The sequence below is a fragment of the Macaca nemestrina genome, chromosome 11, assembly GCF_043159975.1.
Source record: "Macaca nemestrina isolate mMacNem1 chromosome 11, mMacNem.hap1, whole genome shotgun sequence".
NCBI lineage: Eukaryota > Metazoa > Chordata > Mammalia > Primates > Cercopithecidae > Macaca > Macaca nemestrina.
In genome coordinates, this window is record NC_092135.1 from 72,774,175 (window position 1) to 72,792,565 (window position 18,391).

Below are 18,391 nucleotides of genomic sequence, written 5' to 3' on the forward strand. Positions count from 1 at the left end.
TTGTGCTTTGTGGGATTAGAAGAAGAGAAAGAGGACAGAAAATCTTTGAGAAAGGTGGGAATGGATGTGCCTATTCTACATAGGAAGAGCCATAAAGGGGGAGATTCCAAATCTAAGGTCAAAGAAAGACTCTTTCCTTGAAGTTCACTGCTTGCAGATTGTCATTTATTCAACAAATAGTTAACAAAACACCCAGGTACTTTACTGTCAAGTATTAGGTGGTTCACAATGAAGTTCCTAGTCCCTTGGTAACCCCAATGGTAAAAAGATAAACATAAAACAGGGTCAATACAAAGGCACAAAATGCTAAATTTAAAAAAGTCCATCTTCAGATTGATTTATTTTAATAACTATATACATATAGAATCTTGCTCTTATGTAGAAAGATTCTGTAAAGTGATTCACAAAACCAAGTGAATTCAGTATCTCCCTCACACCATAAAACCAAGAAACTCACTGCCTAGTACAACAGAGCACAACAGTTAAGCTTACATAAGATCTCAGAGCTACTGCTTATGTCCAAGTACAAAAGCACCCTTGCAGTCTTCTCCTGTAGTCTTGAAATACGATTTGGCCAGGGGCAGGCAAATGTGGGTCCTATATGTTTAAGAGAAAACCTTAGGCTTTGGCATCAGACAGTTGTAAGTTTAAATCCTGGATCTGCCACTTCCTAGCTGGGTGACTTTGGGAAAATCATTCGTCAGATTCTGCATCTAAAAAATAGGAATAACATCACCCTACCCCAGATGGCTGGGAGGATTACATGAGGATATTTAAGTGAAAGCTAAATATATATAGTAGGCTCAAATGGTAGTTTCCTTTCTCCTTCTCTGTTAGCTTAGGCCCCTGCAGAGAATGACAGAATGAGTTACCAACACTAAAGTAAAACAGCAAAAATATTCAATAGATATGCATGGAAGATGGCTAAATAAATAACTGGCAACACTGGCTGTACAGAAACATCTCTGCACTGATTTACTTTACAGTTAACAAAAGGCAAGGAGGGGCTCTTTGTGAAATTTTCTTCTGGATGTCTCTGAATAAGTTTGTATTTGCCACTTGGTTAAATAGAGTGGGAAGACAACAGTGTGCAAAGCGGGGAGGAGAAGCAAGCAAAGAAGGTCTTTCCACTGCGTCCTGGGAATGAGGCCTCTGAATTCAAAGGCGAAAGCCGAGAGATTTACATATATTGAAAGCAGGACATATTAAGTGGACCTAGTGACAACTACTGAACCCTTGACTGCAGAGCACTGATTTGTAAAAACTATTGAGGGCTACTCATATTGCCTATGAGTCCTTAAGAATTGGTTATTAGTTTTACTTACTTTAAAGCACCAGAGACAGGCATAGTACTTGGCATATATCATGTCTCCTAAGTAAGTGGAATAAAATTAGTAAAGACTTCATAAATGGTTTCCCCTAAGTTAGCTAGCTATATGTAATAATAAAAAGAATTTTTAAAAATATACAGAAATTACATATAGCTGCCAAAATCATTTCCCTTTGACTTTTATAGGATAATTTTCTTTTCATCTTTTCCTTTTATTATCTGACTCTGCCCTTGCTTAATAGCTGTTTATTCCTTGGTGAACATACTTGAAGCTGAATAGGCCCAATTCTCATCTAGGTAGAGTTCAACAAGATGAAAATTCATTTTTTCCAGAGTGGTACTATAGTAAACAAATAGAAAAGAAAGGCTTTTAACTGCTACTGTTGTACATAATACCGCTTTCTAGAAAGAACATCTTCCTCCAGTGATTCCAGGTTTTGGGTTTCCTATTTTAAAAAGCTGTTTAATGCTGTGCCCAGATGCATTCAGATGCCTTTCAAGATATATAATTCTAACATCTTTTCCAAAATAAACAAAATCCTTAATATACCATATTTTCTATTTTTCAGCAAATAAATCATATCGGCAACAAATTCAGTCTAGAAGAAAAAAATGATGAAAAAATGTATAAAGAATAGCTTTCAGAATTTTACTTTACTTTGTACAAAACCAAGAATTAATTCTAATTTGAGGCCAAAGTGATTTGAAAGAATCTCTTTGAAGGAAAGCTCCAAGCTAACAGATGTTTTGTGTTAACAAACAGAAAACAAAACACATACAACACACTGGTCTAAGCTAACAATAAAATGTTAGAAGTATTTCCCGCAACCAACATACAAAAACACTTTTATTTATCATAAATATAATTTGTGTGTTGTTTGCCAGAGTCAAAAAAGCTAATCTAATGGTGAAATATAAATATCTCACACATTCATTGAATCATAAGATACTCTTGGAAGAAAAGTTGAAACAGAAATAAGAATATGATGATGCATTCAATTAAATACTAAAAAATAAATTTAGATGAATTCTATAAATTAAGGAAGGCTATGGAAGACAAAGCCTTAAATGATCTCCCATCCAAAACTTTGTTAAGCTATGACTTTTGTCTATCTTGCTATATAATTTTGGATTATGGGGAAAAGTATTAAATTATGTCAACTCATAATGATATTTCCTTGGCCAAATAAATCATTTTCAGAAGAAATCCAATTTGCCTAATTAAACTTCCAAAGAAGCTATCTTCTGAACAGTGGAACTGACATAGCTCTGGAAGGATTAACTTGAAGTCTGTTAAAGAAGCAGTTAGATATTCCTCCTGCCCTCCCCAATCCTGTCCCCATTGTTATCCCTTCCCCACCATGGCAGAAGACTTAAGTTCTGTTTTCTAGGCAGGATAAAACATGGAGATAGGGAACTAAGGGAATACAAGCAGAGGTATCATCTTGAAAACTAAGTGAAAGTTTTAAATACCTAAAATTTAAATACTGAGGAAACTGATACCTCCATTTCTCTTCAACATGAGGTTATCAGAAGGCTTGTACCTTCCCTGATAGGAGACTGAAAGATTCTACTCTTGGAAATCTGATCAACTCAACTAAAAAGACTTAAGAGTAGAGACCATCATCCTATAATTGTCAGGCTTCCCCCAAGCTCTCATAACTACAAGCCAGCTTTTTAGTGTCCCATATGCTTGAGTATGAGCAGACAGCCAAGGATCACCTGACATCCGAGGAAAACTCTCATGAAAGACAAAGACTATGATAAACAAACAGAATCAAGGCAAGTTAGAGGAAACAAAATCATGCATGGGAATGAAAATACGCTCAAAAACCCAAAATAAGATGTTTCCTGTTCCTGTTCTTGAACAGAATTTAACAAAAAAAATTAGAATGCTATAAAAAAGGAATATAGAATACATAGAAAAATAAGTAGAAAAAGGAATATAGCATAAATGAAAGTCTTTTTTAAAAAAGATAAAGTTGAGAAAATTTTAAAGAACAAAAAGACAAAAAGATAAAAATAAAAAAGGAGAGAAAATAATTAAGATAGAGAATCAATCCAGAAAGTCTAACATTTATAGAAAGAGAGAAGAGACAAAATGGAAGGGGAAGGAATCAAAGTAATAACTCAAAAATTTTTATTATAATGGAAGAACACACATTTACACAATGGATGAAAGCACACCCACACCAAGAACTGGTCCTCACAAAATAGTCCAGTAATTGCAAATAAATCCTCAGACTGGCAAAATTTAACAAGCTTAACAATACTAAGTACCAGCAAGGATACAGAGTAGCTAATATTATCAGTACCTGCTATATTGTTTAACGAAGGAGTTTTATATTATTTACTAAAGTTGAATATATACATACCCTACAACATATTAATCCTACTCCTAGGTAATATCCTAGACAATATGTGTGATTATATGTGCCAGCATATATATACATCTGGCAGCAACATCCATAAATAGCTAAACCTGGAAACCACATTAAGTATCCAGTAAAATAGAAAAAGTTATGGGACATATACTGTGATAATTACTATTATGCGTTTGAGGGATCCTATCACATGCTTTTTCCTTCTCGAAAATTGTTAATGGTTTGCTATTACCTGTGAGTCCTTAAGAACAGGTTATTAGTTTTACTCACTTTAAAGCACCAGAGACAGGCATAGTACTTGGCATATATCATGCCTCCTAAGTAAGTGGAATAGAATTAGTAAAGGCTTCATAAATGGTTTCACCTAAGTTAGCTAGCTATATGTAATAATAAAAAGAATTCTTAAAAATATACAGAAATTACATATAACTGCCAAAATATAATCAGATTACTGTAGTTTTGTTGGACATAATTTAAAAAGTGATAATTACCATGATAGAGTGTTTGCCATTTACGCAGCCATAATGGTCTTAGTGTGATGACCGGTATAATATGAAGCTGCTTTTTCTATTGACAGTTGGGAGTAAATAAATGATAAACAACTTGTCTTTTTTTTTCTGAGACAGAGTCTCCCTCTGTTACCCAGGCTGGAGTACAGTGGCATAATCTTGGCTCACTGCAACCTCCACTTCCCTGGTTCAAGTAATCCCGAGTAGCTGGGATTACAGATGTGCACCACCAAGCCCAGCTAACATTTAGCAGAGTTGGGGTTTTGCCATGTTGGCCAGGCTGGTCTTGAACTCCTGGCTACATGTGACCTGCCTGCCTCAGCCTTCAAAAGTGCTGGGATTACATTAGTGAGCCTGGCCTACAAACAACTTTTTTAATGTAGTGAGCCAATTATAGTAACTTCTGCTACCTACTATGTTTCATTTTACTGCTAAACCATAGGACCAATATTAAATATTGTGTCCCGCTACTACATAAATTTATATTTGTACTTACAGAAAGGTATTTTACACATATTCCAATCATTTAAAAACTAGAATAGGCCTAGAAATAATCAATATGTTTGAATAATTAATAATAGACTTGGCTTATTCAAGAGTTGGTGTTTGGTCCCACTAAAAGCTAACTGAAATCTTACTATAAATGAGGCTACTACTATGTCAGGATAAAAAGTCACACTGTGACAGAAGTCTACAAAAGCACAGAGTAATACATAAGTGTGAGCGTGTGTACAAACACAAACCCACAAATTCATATGTAGATTTTTCAGATCCCTATTTAATTCTGTTAAACAATACAATGCTTTCATTTAATCATTTCTATATAAATTACACCATCCTAAGTATCATATGTGGAATACAATTTAACATTTTTCTTGATGACTCAAGTTTATTAACATATTACTGTTTGAATACAGAAACATCCCAGAGACTATTGTAGTGTATTGAGTTGCCTTTCTCTAACCTAAATTGACCCCAATTATTGAACTTCTAGTTCTTAGATCTAGTTTTATATTTTTAAGTCCTCCTTGCAGGTTATTAACTGTGTTCTCCTTCCAATTTGCTTTTTATCCACTGTAAGCTTGGAAACAAGACAAAAGGATTTATTAATTTTTATATAAAACTGTCTTAAATAGACTCTGATTGGGATTATTGAGCACTCTTTTGGAATAAAGGTATGGGTTTTGTGATGGGTATTTAGGCATTTCCCATTTATTTCCAGCTTCAGGACCATATTTTGGAGGTCTGACGCTGCTAACAGTCTGATTTCCATATGGGCAGGATGCTACTATAAATGAGCAGACACAGACCTAAATTTGGTCAAGTACATGCCTTTAGGTTTAGGACTTAGTATTCATTAACAATCAGCAGAGTACCACATTTTTCTCAGAAAAAAAGTCTTACTAAAAAAAAATCCATTTATTAATGTATAATTTACATAGAATAAACTGCTTCCACTGAAAGTGCACAATTCAATGTGTTTTGGTATATATTATTATCATGGTCAAGATGTAGAACATTTCCAATACCTCCAATGGCTTCCTCATGCTTTTCTGCAGTTTGGCCTTGTCCTATTTAACCACTTAATCTGTTTTCTGTTGCTTTAATTTTCTATTTTATATAAATGGAATTATATAACATGTATTATTTTGTGCTTGGAGAGCTAAGTTTTTAAGATAAAAAATTACATTAAGCTGCTGGCTATTCTTATCAGACTTTAAATACAACTATACTAGGATTTCTGACTCTGGAAAAGCAATAAACCATATTTGTATTTGCTACTTAGTTTCTGGGGTTAATTAGCTTTTCTCTCTAATGAAGATATTAGGCATCAGATATAATCAACCTATTAGATGAAAAAAATAATTATCAACATAACAATAGTTACCACTTGTTGATTTTTAATGGCTAAGAAGCAAAAGGCTTAAAATGTAACACAGAATGTATCTCTGTGTGTTTATTTTAATAATACTATCTAACACTTTTTTAGTGTTATATCCTAGGCACCACGTATGTATTATCTCAAATAATCCCTCCAGTATCTCTAGGAGGTATTATTATTATTATTATTATTATTACATCCTCATTTAATAGATAAGGAAACTGAAATTTAGGGAGATACAGTAACTTGCCCAAAGTCATATAGAAAATGTAAAACAGAATTTGAATCCAGGACTGTCTGACTGCAAAGGCATGTTCTGAATAATCAACCACCTATATTTATTTAAAATCACAAGGCCAAAAAGATTATCAAAAGCCCCATAATTAGGCTATGTATTTTTTAGAGCAACATAACAAAGAAATCATAAATATCTGTCTACTTAAGAGGTCCTAAGACAAGAGTGGTAAACAGAATGAAAAATGGATTTCTGCAGTTTCTTATTTATGCCAAGAACTGTATCATAGAAAAGCGTTCTAAGTCTGACAATTTATTATTCAATGCAATTCTACTAAATAAGCCCAGTATATGCCAACCACTGCACAAGGTTTAAGGAAACCAAGATGTACAAGATGTCATTTCTGCCCTGGAGGACCTTAGTTCATTTTTAAAGACAGATAGACTTATAAATATTTACTATAGGTAGTGCCTGCACTTAGGTATATTTATAGAACATGTGAAGATATTTTCAGAAAATAAATTAATAACTATATGATCAAAAGCACCAGGAAAAACCATATTCAATAGAGACTCAAATATAACCTTGCACATTAGGTACCATCTCTAAAAATCAAAACACCTGAGTCATGAAGAGATTTTTTTTTTTCAGTGAACCTAAAAGCCTGGCAGCAAACAGTTATTGGAACCCTTGGCGAAATTTTGAAAGTCCTAGCAGGAAAGGTCAATCTGCAGCTTGGAGAATAACCATAATTGAGAGCAGAAGCTGAGCCAAAAGCTACACAATTGTCTGAAATAAGAGCAGATGGGGAGCAAGAGGAGGGAGAAACACTCACTCGGAAGGATGACAAGAACCATAAGGTGGCAATTGTAGCCTGGGGATAACATGAAGCATTCATAGATCTGTTCTATACTCAAGGAAGAAAGGGAAATATGGGGTGTTGAGGGGAGACAAATCAAAACAAACATTCAGTGCATTTAATAAGATAAGGGTAATATATCAATAAATCAAAATACCTTTATGAGAACTTCAGAAACCAATTAAGAAGTTGCAGTACTCCAGGTAAGTGCAAAGCCCAGAAGAGGTGCATTGAAAGGTAAGAAGAGCCATTTCACTTTATCCACAATAACCTCTTCCCCAAGCTGGCATAGTTAAGCTCTTTTTGCAGCTTCTGGGTGATGGGGGAGAGTAGCAGGAAGAAGAACATGCATGCAATGTTGGCTTTTCAGAGGGTTTCTTGAAGGATTGTTTTTCCTCTTGCCTCACAGAACTCAAAGCAATAATGGAACTGGTAATGTAAGGATGGCGTGCAGCAGCAAAAGAGGTCTTATGGTGCCACAGAGAAGCCAGTGCAGCCCGGTGTGAATCCACCAAAGGTGGGAGGGAGAAGACTGGAGTGTGAATATGGTGTTCCAACTTTTCAGGGAGCCATTCAAGGGACTAACGTCTCACTTGATTCAGGGGAGAGTGGGACAGATTGCTGCTGCAGACCAAGAACCTGCAAAACTACCCACAGATACCAGAGGGAGCAAGAGATTAAAAGCTCCTGAAAAAGAAACCAGCAAATCTCTCTAACTGGGAAATTACACACACAAGGCCAGAGAAAACACATCTCCCCTAAAAGGTTTTAGAGGCCCCTAGAATCTCTACATAGGTTAATTGATAAAGGTTTTCTCCTGTATGAAACCAGTCCATAAAGGCTGAAAAAGGTGGTTATTTTTTTCAAACACACTCAGCTAAAAACAAGAATGAACTTATAAAGCATATGAAGAAACAAGGAAATAGCACAATCAATGGAACAAAATAAATATCCTGAAACTAAAGCCATAGAAATGGGTATCTATGAAACATCTGAAAAAGAATTCAAAATAAATGTCTAAAAGAAACTCAATGATCTACAAGACAACACAGATAAGCAACTAAACAATGTCAAGGAAAAAAATGCATGACAAAATAAAATCAACAAAGACACAGAAACTATAAAAAAGAAACCAATAAATTCTATAGCTGAAGAATACAATAAATGGATTAAAAAGGGGTTCAACAGCAGACTTTATATAGCAGAAGAATCAGCAAACTTAAAGACAGGTCATTTGAAATTACTGGCCCCAAAGAATAAAGAGAAAAATGAACTTAAAAAAGTGAAGAAATCCTAAGGGACTTACCGGATACTATGAAGTGTATCAATATACACATTATGGGAATTCCAGAAAGAGAAAAAGCAGTAGAGCTAATTTGAAGAAATCATATCCCAAGTTTGAGGAAAGGAAATAGAAATCCAAATTCAAGAAGCTTGAAGAATTCTAACCACAATAAATTTGTGTGTGTGTGTGTGTGTGTATGTATATACATGAAATATACAAAAGAAAACGAGAAGGGAATCAAAGCACATAAAAAAAAAAAAGAATGAAACAAAAATGAAAGCAACCAGAGAACAGTGACAATAGCTATAAGATAAGCAGAAAACAATTAACAAAATGGCAATAGTAAGTCCTCCACTATCCATAATTAGTTTAAATGTAAATGGATTAAACTTTCCAATTGAAAGATAGAGAGTGGCTGAATAAATATACAAGCAAGATTCAACTATACACTGTCTACAAAAGACTCATCTTAGACGTAAAAACACACAGGCCAAGAGTGAAACGGTGGATATCTTTATATTCCATGCAAATGGTAACCAAAGGAAGGCAGGTGACCATACTTGTATCAGGGAAAACAGACTTTTACTAAGTAAAAAACTGTTACAAGAGGCAAAGAAGAACATTGTATGATAATAAAAGGGTCAATTCACCAAAAAGATATAGCACGTATAAATATAAGGATACAGGCACCTAGCCAGATGCATAGTGTGTACCTGTCCTAGTCCCAGCTACTCAAGAGGCCAAGGCAGAAGCATCATTTAAGCCCAGAAGTTTGAGACCAGCATGGGCAATACAGCAAGACCATCTCAAACAAGAAGAAGAGGAAGGGGAAAAAAAAAATATATATATATATATATATATATTCACCTATTAGAGCACCCAAATATACAAAGCTAACACTGACAGAATTGAAAGGAGAAATTCATAGTAACATAATAGTAGGAAATTTCCATACCCTACTTTAATAATGAATAGAAAAACCAGATAGACAGTCAACAAGGAATAGGAAGACTTAAACAGCACTATACCCCAACTGAACCTAACAGGCATACACAGAACACTCCACCAAACAGCAGAAGAATGCACATTCTTCTCACATATACATGGAATATTCTCCAGTAGGCCTCAAAACAAGTCTTAAAAAATTTAAGGAGGCTGAAATCATACCAAGTATCTTTTCTGATCACAATGAAATGAAACTAGATATCAATAGCAGTAGAAAAACTAAAAAATTCACAAATATGTGGAAATTAAATAATATACTCTTGGAAAAACTATGGGTCAAAGATGAAATCACAAGGAAAACGAGAAAATATCTTGAGACAAATGAAAATAAAAGCACAACATACTTTTGGGATGCAGCAAGAGCAGAACTAAGAGGCAGTTTATAGTGGTAAATACTTATATTAAAAAAGAAAGATCCCAATCAAATAATTTTATACCTCAAGGAACTAGGGGGAAAAAAAGGTCCAATAAAACCCAAAGTTAGCAAAAGGAAGGTAACAGCAGTGATTAGAGCTGAAATAAACAAAATAGACCCTAGAAAAACAACAGAGGAAAAAAATCGACTATGAGTTAGTTTTTTAAAAAGATCAACAAAATTGACAAGCCATTAAGAAAACTATAGCAAAGACTCATATAAATCAGAAGTGAAACAAGAAACATTACAACAGATGCCACAAAAATAAAAAGTAAAAGAAATGACCATGAATAATTATATGTCAACAAACTGGATAACCTAAAAATGAATTAATTCACATAAATATAAAACCTACCAAGACTGAATTATAAAGAAACAGAAAATCTGAACAGACCTATAACTAGCAAGGACATCAAATCAGTAATCAACAGCCTCCCAATAAAGAAAAGGCCAGGACCAGATGGTTTCAGTGAAAAACTCTACCAAACATTTAAAAAAGAATAATTGTCATTCCTTCTCAGACTCTTCTAAAAATTTGAAGAGGAGGTGTTATTTGAATGTCTGTGTCCCCTGCAAAATTAATGTTAAAACTTAATCTCCAATGCGGGAGTATTAAGAGGTGGGGCCTTTATGAAACAATCGGTTCACAAGGGCTCTTACTTTGTAAATGGAATTAAAGCCTTTATAAAAGAGGCTTCACAAAGGGTTTGGCCCTTTTTCCCTTCTGTTCCTTTCACAATGTGAGAACACAGTGTTCAAATTGCCATCTTGGAAGCAAAGTCTGGGCCCTCATCAGACACCAAATGTGCTAACACCATGGTCTTAGATTTACCAGATGCCAGTACTATGAGAAATAAATATCAATTGTCTATATATTACCCAGTCTGCTGTATTTTGTTACAGCAGCACAAACAGACTAAGACAGGAAGGAATATTTCCCAACTCATTTTATGATGCTAGCATTACTGTGATACCAAAGCCAGACAAAGATTACTACAAGAAAACTATAGACCAATATCCTTGATGAATATTGAAACAAAAATCCTTAACAACCTAGTGAACCGAATTAAATAGCACATTAAAAGAATTACATACATAAAATGAAATTTACCCCGGGATGCAAAATGAGTCACCATACAGAATCAATAAATGTAATATACCACATTGACAAAATGAAGGGCAACAATCACATGATCACCTGAATTGATGCAGAAAAAGTATCTAGCTAAATTCAGCACCCTTGCATGATTTAAAAACAAAAATCAAAAAACAAAAACACCAACAAACTGGGAATAGAAGGAAATTACCTCAGCATAAGAAGGGTCATAGATGAAAAGCCCTCACCTTATATCAAATTTAATGCTGAAAAACTGAAAGCTCTTCCTCTAAGATCAGGAACAAGGCAAGGATGGCCACTCTCACCACTTCTATTCAACCTAGTACTGGAAGTTCTTGGCAGAGCAATTAGGCAAGAAAAACAAATTAAAAGCATCCAAATTGCAAAGGAACAAGTAAAATTACCTCTGTTCACAGATGGCATCATCTTATATGTAGAAAACCTCAAAGACTCCACAAGAAAACTATTAGAACCAAAAAAATGAATTCAGTAAAATTGCAGGATATAAAAATCAAAACTGAAAAATCAGCTATATTTCTATGCAGTAACAATGAACAATCTGAAAGGGTAACTAAGAAAACAATTCCATTTACAAGGGTATCAAAAAGAATAAAATACTTAGAAATAAACTTAAGAGGCAAAAGACTTCTATACTGAAAACTACAAAACATCACTGAAAGAAATTGAAGACGACTCAAATTAATGCAAAGACACTCATGTTTACGGGTTAGAAGACTTAATATTGTTAAAATGTCCATACTATCCAAAGCAATCTATAAACTAAAGCAATCCCTACTAAAACCTCCATAGGATTTTTAAAGATATAGAAAAAAATCCTGAAATTCATATGAAATCTCAAAAGACCACCAACGGCCAAAACAATCTTGAAAAAGACAAACAAGGCTGGAGGCCTCAAATGTCCTCATTTCAAAGTATATAACAAAGCTACAAAGCTACAGTAATCAAAACTGTATGGTTTTGGACACAGACCAGTGAAAGAGAATAGATATAAACTCTCATGTGTATGGTCAAATGATCTTTAACAAGAGTACCAAGACTACACAACAGGAAAAGGATAGTCTCTTCAACAAATAGTGTTGGGAAATCTAGATGTCTATATGCAAAGGAATCATTTGTATACACCATGTACAAACATCAACTCAAAATGGATTAAAGACCTAAATAGAAGACCTGAAACAACGGAACTCCTAGAACAAAACACAGGGGAAAAACTTCATGACATTGGAATGGGCAGTAATTTCTTCGCTATGACACCAAAAGCACAAGTAACAAAAGCAAAAACAGACAAATGGCACTATAGCACAAAAAACTTCTGCACAATGAAGGAAACAATCAACAGAGTGAAAAGGTAACCTAGGGAATGGGAGGAAATATTTGTAAACCATATTATCAGATATGGGGCTAATATCCAGAATATATAAAACATATAAAGAACTCCTACAACTCAATAACCAAAAGGCAGTAATAACCCAGTTAAAAACTGGCCAAAGGAATAGACATTTCTCCAAAGAAGACGTACAAATGACCAAAAAGCATATGAAAAGATGTTCAACATCACTAATCATCAGGGAAATGCAAATCAAAACCATAATGAGATATCACTTCATGGCCATTAAAATGGTCACTATCAAAAATAAAAAGCCAGAAAATAACAAATACTGGTGAGGATGTGGAGAAAATGGAATGCTTGTGTACAGTTGGTGAGACTGTAAAATGGTGAAAAACACTATGAAAAACAGTATGGGGGTTCCTCAAAAATAAAAATGACCCAGCAATCCGACTACCGCATATCTATTCAAAAGGATGGAAAACAGGATCTTGAAGGTACTTGCACACCCATATTCACGGCAGCATTGTTCACGATAGCCAAGATGTGAAAGCAACCAAGACGTCCATTGATGGATGAGTGGATAAAGAAAATGTGGTACAGTAGTCCACCTTATCCATGGTTTCGTTTTCTGTGGTTTCAGTTACCTATGGTCAACCACGGTCTGAAAATATTAAATGGAAAATTTCAGAAATAAATAATTCACATGTCTTACATTGTGCGCCATTCTGAATAGCATGATGAAATCTTGCCTCTTCACTCTCTGTCTCTCCCAGGACATGAACTGTCCCTTTATCCAGCATATTCATGTTGTATAAGCTACCTACCTGTTAGTCACTTAGTAGCTCATTATCATCTGGAAAAAACATAGTATACACACACACACACATACACACACACACAGACACACAGGATTTAGTACTATCCACAGTTTCAGGCATCCACTGGGGTCTTCAATGTATACACCGCAGATAAGAGAGGACTACTGTGTGTATACACACACACACACACACACACACACACACACACACACAGACAGACACACAGGATTTAGTACTATCCACAGTTTCAGGCATCCACTGGGGTCTTCAATGTATACACCACAGATAAGAGAGGACTACTGTGTGTATACACACACACACACACACACACAATGGAGTATTATTCAGCTTTTAAAATGAAGGAAATCCTTTCATATGCTACAACACGGATGAACTGTGAGGACATCATGTTAAGTGAAATAAGCCAATCATAAAAAGAATCCACTTATATGGATATCTAGAGTAGTCAAAATCATGCAAACAAAAAGTAGAATGGTGGCTGCTATGGGGTAGGAGGAAGGTGGAAATGGGGAGTTGTTCAATGGCTATAGAGTTTCAGTCACACAAGAGGAAAAAGTTCTGGAGATCTGTTGTACAACAAAGTGCATAGAGTTAACAATACTGTAATTGCACTTAAAAATTATTAAGTTAAAAAAGATAAATAAGCAACTTCAGAAAAACAGGGGTATAGATTAGAACCAAACGGACAATCCATTGAGACAAATTAATAGCTGCCCTTCCCTCTGTAAATCCAAACACATCTCTTCATGCAAGACAACAGAAGTCATTACCCTTAATCCAAAAACTGAATGGACCATCTGAAAAATTATGCTATTCACAGCAAAGTAGGTCTCTGAAATCTCAATCCCTTCAGATTCTACCATAAGTATTAATTATATATATGCAAAGTTTCCATTTTCTCCTCAGCTCAACTCACAAAAAACTGTTCACAGAGGAGAGCTGAAGGTTCATCAACAGTTTCAGTGAGCAGAGAGAAGTCAATGTGCTTAAAATCAAGACATTGAAACATTTCTGATAAAAGAGGAAAGTGACTTCGGACCAATTAATTAAGAACACCCAAAACACTTATACTGACTCTAAATCCACATCTATGTATGCTTATATGACATTTATAAAGTTCTTAATAATTTTGGGCTTCAGTTTTTTTTTTTAATTATAGAAGCTGGAAAATGAGAAGTCACAAAGACCAAATCTAAAATTAAAAAAAAAACTCCTTTATATATGAAATCTACGTATGTTCATTATAAGCCCCAGTACAGTATAAAGAGCCTGGTGTGTATTCCTGAGATAGAACTGGATACTGCTACATAACTCATTAACTTCTCTAGGTATTAGATATGCTAAAAGTTAAGCTTATAAAAGAGAAAACACAAACCTCTTAACTTCACATATTTATCTGTATTCTCCTCCCTCTAAAAATCAAGTTCCTTATTTTATTTCATACTGTTTTCAAGGCATGTTACCAGCCTGTCACCTCTTCCTTAGCTTTGCTAATTTCTTAAAAACTAAACACTTTTAAATCACAGTTTTCTAAAAAGCATATGGTGACATCTGGCTGGGCTAGAGAGGACAGTTTAATTAGGTAGGTAACTATATGAACTTAATATATATCTTTCAATAAAAGTATTTTAGTAACCAATACATGTATTTGTGCTGAAAATTATGTCAGTCCAATTCAGTTTGTCACATCACGCTTTTACACAATTTTGAGAAAGACATGCAGACAGCACTACACAGAAGCCCACATTTTGTGTATATCATATTCATCCTCTTAACCTGCAAAGTAAATGAGTAAATTCAGATAATGACTACATTAAACATTTAACCTTTAATGGTGATGGGTATTGGTGCTTCTAGTTTTTCTGTTTCCAACACCACTGTACTTAATTCTGTTTATCAACAAATCTTCAAAATTTGTATTTGTTGGTTAGTGAATATCACCAACCATATATATATATAAAATATACATATATTATCTAATGGTATAAATTACCTTTTTACCTATGCTGTAAATATCATATCAACGTTCAAATTATATATATAAATTTAGTGAAATGGTTTATAATTAAATGTGAAAGAGTACAGAGAGGAGGGAAGCAAAGAAAGAAAGGAATTTCTCCTCCCACCTTCTATTGATACATTCTGGCAAATTCTAAAATTGGTGTATTCCAAAATCTGTGTGTTCTGGCAAAATTTGGATATAAAATGCTGGATAACCATTTGCAACCTTGTTCTCTTATCCAGTTTCTGAAATTTGCTGATTTTAAAGACTGAAAAGATGATTATTCCTGAATAAAGCAATATCTTATTGTGTACACTTACTGAATTTTTATTGTTTGGCACATTATAATGTAAGAGAAATGCATTTACTCTTTTGTATTTTGGCAGAGCAGAAGCCTGTCCTTGAACGGTTGTCAGCATAAATGACAGAAGATCAACATTTGCCTTAAGATCACAACAGAATTATCAACAGAGAAAATAAACCTCTGTGTGCTTGTGTGTGTTATACATATATACACATATATATAAACATATATATTTTCAGATACGTCTTAGACGTGTTAGTTCTACTGGCAGGATAGTTTAAAAAAATCAAAATACTCCAAAGTTTAGCTCCATGTAATAAAGTATTCCCCTCAGTTCCTAAGGTAGTTCAAAGAAGCAATGTAGAGTTTCATCAGCCCATCTAGTGGCTAGTTAAGCTACCTATATATGTAAGTACTTTTATTTGGAAAACAAGCAAACTCATAACTCGATAGAAAACACAAAAATAAATACAATGAAAATGAAAGTTGGCTAAGCAAGACAGTTCAGACAACACAGAAATAATAGGTTCCTTAGAACTGATTCACAATCTATTCTCTTCTGGGACTATTAATAAAAAAAGGCCTGCGGTGAAAAAAAGAGGCAGAGAGAAGGAAAGAATGCACTTAAAGTATTTCTGCAACTGAATGACTTGCTCCTAAATCTGACAGAAATCCATCTTTTATTTCTGCTGCAGAGACTACTGATAGCCTCCCAATAATCATTTCTCTCTTTTTTATTAGTGATAGAGTTCTGGTTTTCAGGTGTGAACACGGCTCCCTAAACTAATGACTACATTTCTCAGCTTCTTTTACCTTGCTGGTAGGAGTGACAAATGAGAATAAATCAAAATGGTATCTTCACCCCTCTCCGTCTCATTAGCTGGAATGTGCATGGTGCCTTGCAGCTACCACGAGATAAATTTGGGTGCCACACACAGGAAAAGCAACAAAATGGAACTAGTCTGGGCCTCTCACCTTGTGGAGAGCCACACCAGCCTTGAAGTCACTCCCAATTCTTTGAACATGGGAGAAAAATAAACAACTATTTTGGGAAAGAAATTGTCACTTCTGGCCGTGTGCGGTGGCTCACACCTGTAATCCCAGCACTTGGGAAGCCGAGGTGGGCGGATCACGAGGTCAGGAGATTGAGACCATCCTGGCCAACATGGTGAAACCCTGTCTCTACTAAAAAAAAAAAAAAAAAAAAAATACAAAAATTAGCTGGGTGTGGTGGTGCGCACCTGTAGTCCCACCTACTTGGGAGGCTGAGGCAGGAGAATCACTTGAACCCAGGAGGCGGAGGTTGCAGTGACCCAAGAGGGTGCCACTGCACTCCAGCCTAGCAACAGAGCAAGATTGTCTCAAAAAAAAACAAAGAAATTGTAACTTCTTACCGAGTTACTTGTAGTCAAACCTAATTCCAGTTCTCATTCCTTACTGCAAAGATAGAATAATTTCATTATTTCAAGAGTTTTTTTCTACAAGATCATGTCTCTCTGGGCATACTACGATAAATTTTTAAAAAGGTGATTCTATGTTAACTTTCTCCCCAACAGTGGCAGAAAATTCTTGTCTAAGAATTCTACCATAATAACAAAATTAATAAACTAAAAAAATATATAAACAGGAAGTCCCTAAAATATTCTCAATTACCTATTATTGCCACCCCAAAATATGCTCTTGTCTGTCTGTTACAATGATATAGGAAAAATAAAGAGTACAATTTTAGTTATTTTTATGGGAATTGGGCTTGCTTGGAAAATTCCAAGAAAATCCTGGGGGAGTCACAGAGCTTTAAAACTCCTTGGCTGCCAGTGGGACAGGCTCCTTTGGTTCCTAGACCCCCACACAGCCTTGTTACCTTCTCAATTCCTTTTTTATATACATTTATACCAGTTGATGCTTTTTGAATGAAAAAGTGGTTTAAGAAGCCTAGTCTAAGAAATATTTTGGTAATTGAAAAGGTAGGGCACTCAGGAGAAGACAGACACAATACATATGAATTAGAAAGAGTCACAGTATAGGTAAGTTTAAAAATCATCAGTAAAAAATAATAGCAATTATATGAGAACAACAAAAGCAAAGTGAAAAAAAAAAAAAAAAACACTTACATCCTGTGAATATCTTCTTGTCCCTGTGTTTGCGACTGAGTAAATATGTCAACTCTAGATTGTGTAAAGAGGTCAAAGATTTGCCAAAGATGGTAGCAGTAACAGACAGAGGTCGCCAAACTTTAACTCTAGAGGGAAATCTAGGCCACTGCCTATTATTGTATCACCAACAGGTTAAACATTGGTTTTAAATTTTTCAGTGGTTACATTTTAAACAGCTACACAAGTATCTATATAACATAATATTCTCAATTGGTCTGCAATGCCTAAAATATTTACTATAGGATCCTTTACAGAAAAAGCTTGCCAAAACCTGATCTATGTACCTAGCCATGTCTTTTTGACTAAAATTAAGGACAGGAAAAATAAATGTAACCTCAATTTTGAGGAACTTGTCAAATTCCAAAGTAGAGTTGACAGCAATAAGACGTTAAGAATAATTCCCCAAAATTGGGAAGGGGGACAGAAAGGCCACCAGGATTGAATTTGAACCACTGCTTGGCTATTAGCAAACAAATCTTAGAATTATACCATGTGAAATTCTGTGAGACATTAGTGTAATCTATCTTCAAAAAAGTTAGGGAAATAACAAACTGTCAGTTTTTATGTGTATATGTATGTTCATTTTGTTTCATTGCAAAACTTCTCAGAGTCTTTAAAACTATCCCCAGGTTGGCCAGGCATTGTGGCTCACACCTGTAATCCCAGCACTTTGGGAGGCCAAGGCGGGCGGATCACAAGGTCAGGAGTTCGAGATCAGCCT

At 34.9% G+C, this 18,391-nt stretch overlaps 1 protein-coding gene across 8 annotated transcripts in view; it reads right to left on the reverse strand.

The window, feature by feature from the left end:
* Positions 1-18,391, reverse strand: part of LOC105483204 (chimerin 1) — a 199,196-nt gene that overhangs the window by 80,229 nt on the left and 100,576 nt on the right. Inside the window, exon 1 of one of the 8 annotated variants that reach the window (XM_071072972.1) lies at positions 17,629-17,746. The exons of the other annotated variants lie outside the window; for them this stretch is intronic. The gene's annotated coding sequence lies outside the window, so the exon portion shown is untranslated. Of the gene's footprint in view, positions 1-17,628; positions 17,747-18,391 lie in introns of those variants that run through there. 8 annotated transcript variants of the gene reach the window in all.